Genomic DNA, 9,484 nt, shown 5'->3' on the forward strand with positions numbered 1-9,484 from the left:
TGAGAGAGCTGCCTCATAGCCACCGTCTGTGTGATGGTTTGTTCTTTCCTTTGTGACAAATGGCCCTGAAACTCAGCCATATTTGTGAATCCAGGATTGGTGATGGTTAAACGTCTACTGTACCACATGGTGTTCTATGTCTATATACCTGGTCTCTGACTCTCAGTTTTCTCATTTATAAAATGTTGATGATTATGCTTATCTTGCAGTGAAGTGTTGTAAACAGTAGAGATAACATAATAATGGGACTGCATTAGGCTCAGAAAACAGTTGTTATTGATGCTGTTTTTATTATGGAACACCTAAGCTGATTATTTGCCAAATATAGTGGCTCTTCACTTTGGGGGGAAAGGTTTTTAAGAATTTTATGAAAGGTATGGATTTAATGTACCTATATATGTACATAATATTTTGGATATAATTTCATAGTAGGGATGCCAGATAAAATATGCCCAGGATGCCCAGTTGAATTTGAATTTCAGAGAAACAGTAAATGCTTTTTTTTTTTTTTTAGTATAAGTATATCCCAAATATTGCATGGGTCATATTTATACTAAGAAATTTTTCATTGTCTCATCTGAAATTCGAATTTAATGGGGCGTCTCGTGGTTTTAATTTGCCAAATCTGGCAGCCCTATTTCATAGACTGAGAAGTGATAAAGGCTCTCATGAGCCTGTCCTCAGGGAAACACACATGCACGTGCACACAGACACATGTACATACTCACGTGTGCACCCACACCCACACCCACAGAATTTTGCATACGTTTCAGGGAGTCCTGTTCTGATGGATTCTTACTCACCAGGAGTCTTGGTCTCATTGGGAATCAGACATCGCACAAAGTGAGGATGAGTGCTCCTTGAATTGGCCATCAATTTGTTTAAATTTTCCTGAGACACAAACCAGAAGAAGCACATTAACCTTAGCAAACGCCGTTGCACTGGGCAGAAATACAACCGAATGTGGAAGCTGCCAAAAAACAAACCCTGAACACAGCGGACACGGTCTGGAAAGAGGAGCCCTTCTTCTTCCCGCCCTTCTTGCTCACCCCGGCGTCGCCTGGAGACAGACACAAGAGGATGTGTCCAGTGAGTCCTGAGGACACAGTGGTGGCCTTTCCTACCCACCTGCCCCACCAGTTTTATTGAGATGTAACTGACATATAACACTGTATATGTTTAAGGTGTACAACATAATGATTTGATATATGTATATATTGCAAAATGATCACAGCATTAGGTCTACTTAACATCTATCCCTTCACTTACAGTTTCTTTTTCTTGTGATGATATTTTTTTTTTTTTTTATGGCTGTGTTGGGTCTTCGTTTCTGTGCGAGGGCTTTCTCTAGTTGCGGCAAGTGGGGGCCACTCTTCATCGCGGCACGCAGGCCTCTCATTATCGCGGCCTCTCTTGTTGCCGAGCACAGGCTCCAGACGCGCAGGCTCAGGAGTTGTGGCTCACGGGCCCAGTTGCTCCGCGGCTTGTGGGATCCTCCCAGACCAAGGCTCGAACCCGTGTCCCCTGCATTGGCAGGCAGACTCTCAACCACTGCACCACCAGGGAAGCCATTGTGATGAGAGCTTTTAAGCTCGACTCTCTTAGCAACTTTCAAATATACAACACAGTGTAATTAACTACAGTTACCATGCTGTACTTAACAACCACGGAACTTATTTATGTCATAATTGGAAGTTTGTACCTTTTAACCCCTTTCAACCAGTTGCTCTGTTGCTATGAGTTTGGTTTTTTAAGATTCCACATATACGTGAGATTATACAGGATCTGTCTTTCTGTGTCTGACTTATTTCACATAGCATAATGCCCTCAAGGTCCACTGTTGCCAATGGCAAGATTTCATTCTTTTCTATGGCTGAATAATATTCCATTATATATGACCTTTTCTTTATCCAGTTATCCATCAGTGGACACTTAGATCGTTTCCATGTCTTGGCTATTCTAAATAATGCCACAATGAACGTGGGAGTATCTCTTTGGGATAGTAATTTCATTTCCTTTGGGTATATACCCAGAAGTGGAATTGCTGGATCATATGGTAGTTCTATTTTTAATTTTTAAAGGAATCTCTATACTGTTTTCTGTAGTGGCTGCACAAATTTACATCTCCACTAACAGTGCACCGTTTTGTCAGTGGTGGCCTTTCTAAACCGCTTCCTCCAAACCCTGAAGTGAAAGTTTGGTTTTCTTTTGACATAGGAGAGCTGAGGTTTTTTGGTTTGTTCATTTCCGTATCATGATTCTTAAAATTCCTCTAAACTACTCAGATTTGGGAACACTGATTTTTATCATTGTGGGAACGGAGTGGGGTGGGATATGGGTGGCATTTAACTGGGAGTATAATTTAGACTCTCTGTATCCAAGGAGAATCTTTTCCTTTAGACATCAGACATGAAATCCAACTGAATAGTTGGCAAGATTGAGATGTTCCTCTTGGTGAGTGTTGATAATTCCTAGTAGAAAGTTCAGATAGCCCAGTGAAAAGTAATGACTTGAACATAAAGTACTGCCACACTTGTTTAGCCAATTACAGGCAACAAGGTGATAGGAGACATTATGGCCTAGTGCAATGGTTCCAAACTTTAACATGCACCAGAATTACCTGGAGACCTTGTTAAAACACAGATTTCTGGGCCTCACCCCCAGAGCTTCTGATTCAGTAGGTATGGGATGGGGCCTGAGAATATGCATTTCTAGCAAGTTCTTAGGCAATGCTCGTGGTGCATTCATCAGCTGATGGTGAATTCATCATTGTGGTCCAGGGACCACACTCTGAGAACTGCTGGTGTAAGGCCTTCTGACTCCAAGAGTGGTCCTTGAACATGTTGCATCAGCATCACCGAGGAGTTGTTAGACATTCAGAATCTCAGAACCACCCCGCATTACAAAACCAGAATCTGCACTTTAACAAGATCTCCAGGTGATTTCTAGGCATAGTAGAGTTGAGAAGTACTGGGCTTAAGGCAGGGGTCTCCAAACTTTAGTTATGTGTAGCAGTGTCGGGGTGTGACAAACAGTGTTTAATTTAATAAATGCTTTAGAACTCACTGCTTAGCGTGTGTGTGTGTGTGCATGTGCGTGTATGGTGTGTTTATGTATCTTTCTGCCTCTCTCTCTCTGTCCACCCTCCCGCTCATCCCCCCCTGTCACTTCTTTCCAAACCATCCCCTTTCACAGACCTTCTCTTTATGTGTTTTCCTTGCTTAGAAGCTAGAAAATTTGGCTTAAAGTCCCGGCACTGAACTTGGTCAAACCACTTAACTTCTTTGGGCCACTAATCTCACTTAAAATGAAGAAGCAAGCCTAGCTCATTTCTAAGGCCCCTGCAGGTTGTGTGACTTTTCTGGTTCCTTTTCCTCATCTGCATTTGCTTTTCCTGTTCCCTCTGGACCTCTTCCCGTATCCTTCCTGACCCTCTACTTCTTTTCCCCACAACTCTTCCCCTTCTCCCTTTCTTTCTCTGCTTTTTCTTTTCCATACATTCTTCTGTAAGTGACCATAAAATGGAGTTCAATTACACACATATATCCCCATATCTCTCTTAAGAAATAGGTCATATGTTTTGAATAAAGCCTTTTATGTTTCCTATTAGAAGTGGGAAAATTGAACATTTTATGGTTGTCCCTTGGAACTTCCCCCGCCCTCAATCTTACACTTTATGAAATTACTCTTCATTGGTAACTGACTGTTGTTTCAATATCCCTCCTTGAGATTCTGGGGGGATCTAGTCCTACAGAAAGAGGAGCAACTGCTTCCCTCTGGATCTTATTCAGGATAAGTTGCATTTCAATTTTACTTTGGCCAGCGGCTCTGCTGAACCATCTGTGTGCTCGTGGTTAAGTTTTCATAGTTAAGAGATTGGAACTCAATGTAGCACCACAAAGAGGACCTCTGGCTTGCAGGCTTCATGCAGTTTAAATTTTCTCAGTTACTGCCTGGTGGAGAGGAAGAATTCATCCATATTGTTTCCTCATCTGTGAAGATAGTCCCTACTTTTGTGGCTTAAGTGAGTTTTACGACAGCAGCAGTTCTCAAGCTTTGTTTTCTCAGAACCCCTTCACACTCTTAAAAACCATTGAGAACCCAGTGAGTTTGGTTTATGCAGGTCATATCTACCAATATTTATGGTATTAGAAGTCAAAATTGAGAAAATCTAATTCATTTAAAGTTCCTATCAAATTCATTGCATGTTAACATTAATGACATATTTTTATGAAAATGACTATATTTTCCAAAACAAAAAAATTAGTGGCAAGAGTACCATTGTTTTTCATTTTTGCAACTCACTTTAATGTCTGCTGAGTAGAAGATGGATGGATTTTCATGCCTGCTTCTGTATTCTGTCTGTTGCTGTATGGTTTTTTGTTTTTTTTTTTGTTTGTTTATTGGTTAAAGTAGATATAGAAAATCTTTCACAGATATATAATTTGGAAAAGGAAAGAGTATTTTAATTACCCTTTCAAATAATTGCGGATATTCTTTTTAGATACTATACCAAAACTTGACACGTGGTAGTTTCTGTGGTAGTTCCTTAAAGGCTAGTTGCAATGTGGAATCTGAAACCATATCAACAAACATTATGATCTGTTGGTCTGTGTTGAACGTTGAATGAAACTTTTACCCATGTGTAAACATCATACATTGATCATTTGGAAAATATTGTTCACTGAATTATACAGAACTTCCAAATATTGGCACGTTTCATTATACAGTATAAAAAATCACAATCATTAATATCAGTACTGATCTCATTAGAAAATTCAAATATTAGGACGTTGTCAAGCTAATGATAGTAGATACAAGTCTTCCAAAGTTTTAATTTTTGCTTGAAAACTCAACTATATCATTAGTAAAAAACACTGTCAGTAGTTTTCCTTGAAAGGATAAACACACTTCACTGCTTTTTGAGAAACTGTGTGCCAGATATACAAGTCTGAGAAACAATAGTTTGTCCGCTAGTCATTCTTTCAAGTAAAAATGGTGCTTCATGAATCAAGTGGCTGGTTCATCTTGCAACTCAGACAACTGCACATGTGTTTTTTCTTGAGACAAATGTCAAAGTCCAGTGTGCAAAAGGAGTGCTTTTCATGGACTTCCTGTTTGATCATGTAGAATATTATAAAGATGTGGATAAAATTGAGATGTAATCAAATTAATACTCTCCACTGCTGCAAATTTTAGGTTATTTTTCAATGAAGCTGGCTTTTTAAAAAAATTATTTATTTATTTATATTTATTTTTGGCTGCGTTGGGTCTTTGTTGCTGCGTGCAGGCTTTCTCTAGTTGCGGCGAGCGCTAGTCTTCGTTGCGGTGCGCGGGCTTCTAATTGCGGTGGCTTCTCTTGTTGCGGAGCATGGGCTCTAGGCGTGTGGGCTTCGGTAGTTGTGGCACACGGGCTCAGTGGTTGTGGCTCACGGGCTTAGTTGCTCCGCAGCATGTGGGATCTTCCCAGACCAGGGCTCGAACCCGTGTCCCCTGCATTGGCAGGCGGATTCTTAGCCACTGTGCCACAAGGGAAGTCCTGAAGCTGGCTTTTTAAATTAAAAAAAAATTCTTTTTCACTGTCAGTGTATGGCTGTGAAGAATACTATGACTATTAGTACAGCTTGGTGCCATATCTTGATTTGTAATAAAGTGTCAGATTGTCTATCCATCCTTGCTTTTGCATCATTAAGTCAACACAGTGAAGAAAGCACATGGCATCTGGGTATTATGAAAATTGTTTTGACCTCATGTACCTCTTGAAAAGTTCTTAGGAATCTCCAAGGATCCATGGGCCACAGTTTGAGAATGGTTGCACTATAGTGTGAGGGAATCTCATCAGGCTGCAAGTGTATGATCTGATGTCATTTAGCTTGACTTAGTGTTCAGCCTGCTACCCAAAGTGTCGAAAGTTGATCCACATCAAAATCATCTGCAACAGAATCTCTGTGGTTGGGACTGAGGAAACTGAATTGTTCTCAAGGGCCTCAAACACAGTGATGTTTGGGAGCATTATTTTGCTTTTATAAAGCCACTCTTTCCAAAACCATGGCATAGTCCCAATGGTCCAATACAAAATGATTTTAGGCAACTATTTCTTAATTTTAATAGTTATATTAAAGTCTATTACCTTATTTTAGCAAAATGTAAGATGCCATCGATTGTAAGATAACCTATTTTGTGTCCCACTAATAAAGGAAAACACCCTGCTAATTACAGTGCTCCTTTCATTGATTATAAGATGCATCCCAAGTTTAGAGATAATATTTTGTGAAAATGTGAAGAAAGTTAGAATAAAATAGAATAATATGTGCTAACGACTTAGAGACAGTGAAATATCTGTTTATAGTAGTGATATAAAGCAGTGTTTCTCAAACTTTGGTGGGCATAGGAATCCAACTGGGAATCTTGTTGAAATAGATATTCTGATTCAGCAGAGCTGGAGTAGAGTTTGAGATTTTGAATATCTAAATGTCTCAGCTGATGCTGAGATAGACGGTCCAGACTTTCATAGCAAGCATATAGGCTAACTTTGAAAAACACATCTAAGAAGAAAAAGGAATCAAGGTAAATCAAAATATTAAGTGAATTAGCAGTACTGGTCTTAAATGGGTATTGCAAAATTTGTGATAGTAGTATAAGAATGAAGTCTGAAGTTGGGGAAAGACTACAATGACTCATGGTCAAACTATACCTTTAGGTCTCTTAGAAAAACAAGACTTTCCGTCTGGGATTCAAGTCACTGCGTGTGTTGAGGGGAAGATTTTTCTTCTTCCACCCACAGCTCTAACCATGACTCAGAATCCAGTATCTCCTACTTTTACTGCCTAGATGATGCATGAGTTGTCTCAGCGATATTCTTGCAAATGTGTTGTCCAGCCTACTCACATGCCTTCAAGATGACTTTTTTCCCTTTTGAAAATTTTGGAAAATCATTTGGGGTAGTTTCTGCAGGCCAAAGATACTTCTTGCTTTAAACTGAAATCTGGCTCTCTGTGACTTCAGGATGTTTGATCCTCCTTTCGGCTCTTGGTAACAACAGAAAGAGTTCAAACCTTCTCCCCACAAGACAACTCTTCACCCATTTGATGGCTGCTCTGCGTTCTCCTTAGCTTTTTTTTTTTTTTTTTTTTTTTAATGTGGACCATTTTTCAAGTCTTTATTGAATTTGTTACAGTATTGCTTCTGTTTTATGTTTTGGTTTTTTGGCTGCAAGGCATGTAGGATCTTAGCTCCCCGACCAGGGATTGAGCCTGGAAGGCGAAGTCTTAACCACTGGACCTCCAGGGAAGTCCCTCCTTAGCTTTTTCTTTTCCAGGCTAAGTAGCTCCAGTGCTGTCTTCATCTGTTTCTTCCGTGATGTGCTTCTGCATCTCCTTTACCATCACAGTGAGCTCACTCCTGTTAATCTCTTAAGTGTGACATCCAGACCACATGTTGTCCTCCATCAGCATGTGCCCTCACCTCTCCTGACCTAGGTGTCATGCCCGAGGTGGTGACTGCCCTCTGGCAGCCTCCTCACACCGATGGCTCACCACTCACTGTCAAGCGAAGCCCCTCAACGCACGCTGTGTGCGTCCGGTTGCTAAGTCAGATCTTGTCCCCATATTTATACAACTGTACTCTGGGACCCAGGGCTAAAACCATGTATTCTTGGCTGATAAAACTTTCCCTTGTTAGGTCTCATCCAACTCTCTTGGCATGACTCATGGTGTCCCTGGAAACTCTACCCCCAGAAAGTCCCCTAATTATCTGCTTCTTGGTTTTGAGAGCTTGACCTGCTTCCAGCCCTACACAGCTGTGTCCCTCCAACCATCCCCTCTGTTCCTGTCTTTAGGGGTCTTCCAATGGGGATGGCCATCCCAGTCTCCCTGACCTCCAGCACCACCTTCTGAGTGTTCCCCAACCCCTCTTACTGCTGTCAGTGCGCTATGACACTGCTCTCAACTTTCAGCCCTCTCCTGGGAATTTCTCAGCTACTGCATCTTGTCAGCAATGGTGTGGTCATGACTTAATTATACTTTGGTTTCCTTGGTCCTAATTCATCTAGAATTACTTCCAATAAACACAAATCTTGAGGTGGGGGAGTAATTTTTTTTTTATTACTACAGTGGACATAGGTTTGAATCCATTTCTCCTTATTCTCTCAGCATCATTTGTGAGTAAAGACACAGCTGAGGGGATTCATGGGTGCGGCCTCTGCTCAAAAAACAGCAAAGTTAGACTTGTGTGAAGACTGAATCTTGAGCCTACGAACATCATGTTTGGGGCCAACCTAAGTATATTGACCTGGAGCTTGTGTGTCAAAGTTCTGCAGTGTGTTTTATTCCTGTTAGTGTGATGAGCAAATTTGGGAAGCCCTGCTTCCTTAGCTGCATATTTTGTAATCTGCCTTTAGTAATACTTAAGTAATGGATTTTAATTTCATCAGTTTCAGATTCCTCTGAGTGTGGCAAGAATGAGAATATGTAGAACACTGTTTGCTAATTTCAATTATTGTATTCCCAATCAAGATGAAAGTGACTCTTACCTTCTTGGTTTCCAAAGCAATGGTTAGTGTCCTTCAGGAATGAAGTGGCTTCTGAGAGAGTGATTCCAGAAATCAAAACTAAACAAAACAAAGAACAAATGAACTATGAAGAGTTTAAATAAATCTAGAATTTGTACTTTTCTAAGTTTAGCTACATTTAAATAGTACACAGTGGATGGTGTGGGATGGAAATACATTTTCCATTTTTCCCTTCGGTTAAGTCATCATTCTTTAAATAATTGGGTAATTACAGCACTGATTAACATTTTTTTTGAGTATCTTCTGTGTGTGCAAAGTACCATGTCAGCTCCTTAAGGGGATATAAAAAAGGATAAAGACACTCTCTACCCTAAAGGAATGCAAAATTTAGGAACAGTTAAAGGAAATGCTCAAATAAATCTTTGAACAAGGAAGAATAATACAAATTCTGTAAGCGTCTAAATGAAGTGTTATGGGGACTTAGAGAGATGATGCTTCTGGCTGAGGGTAGGGGGCCGTGAGGGGTCAAAAAAGAAAGGAAGGAGGGAGGGGAATGATCCGGATTGTAACTTGGATGCTTTTAGACCAGAAGTTGAATTCTTTGGCAATGAGAGAAAAGTTGTGAATTATGGGCAAGACTTCTTTAAGAGGTCCAGGAAGGGCACTCTCTTAAATATCCTATATTCTCTTGGAGAAGATGAAGGTAGGGTAGCTGATAACTTATTTGGGACTAAGGAATCTCAGTCCAGAAGTTGATAACCTACATGAAGATCTCAGGATACCGTAAGAGTCTGAATAATTTTCAATATCAAATTTAACTTAAACTTCCCATTTACCACACAGTACTTTTATGGAACCTGGGGAACATGTCGTGAAATACCATTTAGGCAGGAAGAGACATTTCAACACTTGCTTTCCTACTTTGGTCGTGTACTCTTGGTCTCTTCCTTTTATGAGTCCCTAATAATCTCCAGC

The 9,484-nt window shown here is 40.3% G+C and overlaps 1 long non-coding RNA gene across 1 annotated transcript; it reads right to left on the reverse strand.

The window, feature by feature from the left end:
* Positions 1–698: 698 nt before the first annotated feature.
* On the reverse strand, positions 699–8,838 carry LOC309623134. Its single transcript, XR_014241264.1, has 3 exons — positions 8,531–8,838; positions 987–1,060; positions 699–891 (listed from the first exon to the last, which is right to left on the reverse strand). It is a non-coding gene; the product is annotated as an uncharacterized lncRNA (long non-coding RNA).
* Between the last annotated feature and the right edge of the window lie 646 nt (positions 8,839–9,484).

Source organism: Balaenoptera borealis, assembly GCF_965194805.1.
Source record: "Balaenoptera borealis genome assembly, chromosome: 1".
NCBI lineage: Eukaryota > Metazoa > Chordata > Mammalia > Artiodactyla > Balaenopteridae > Balaenoptera > Balaenoptera borealis.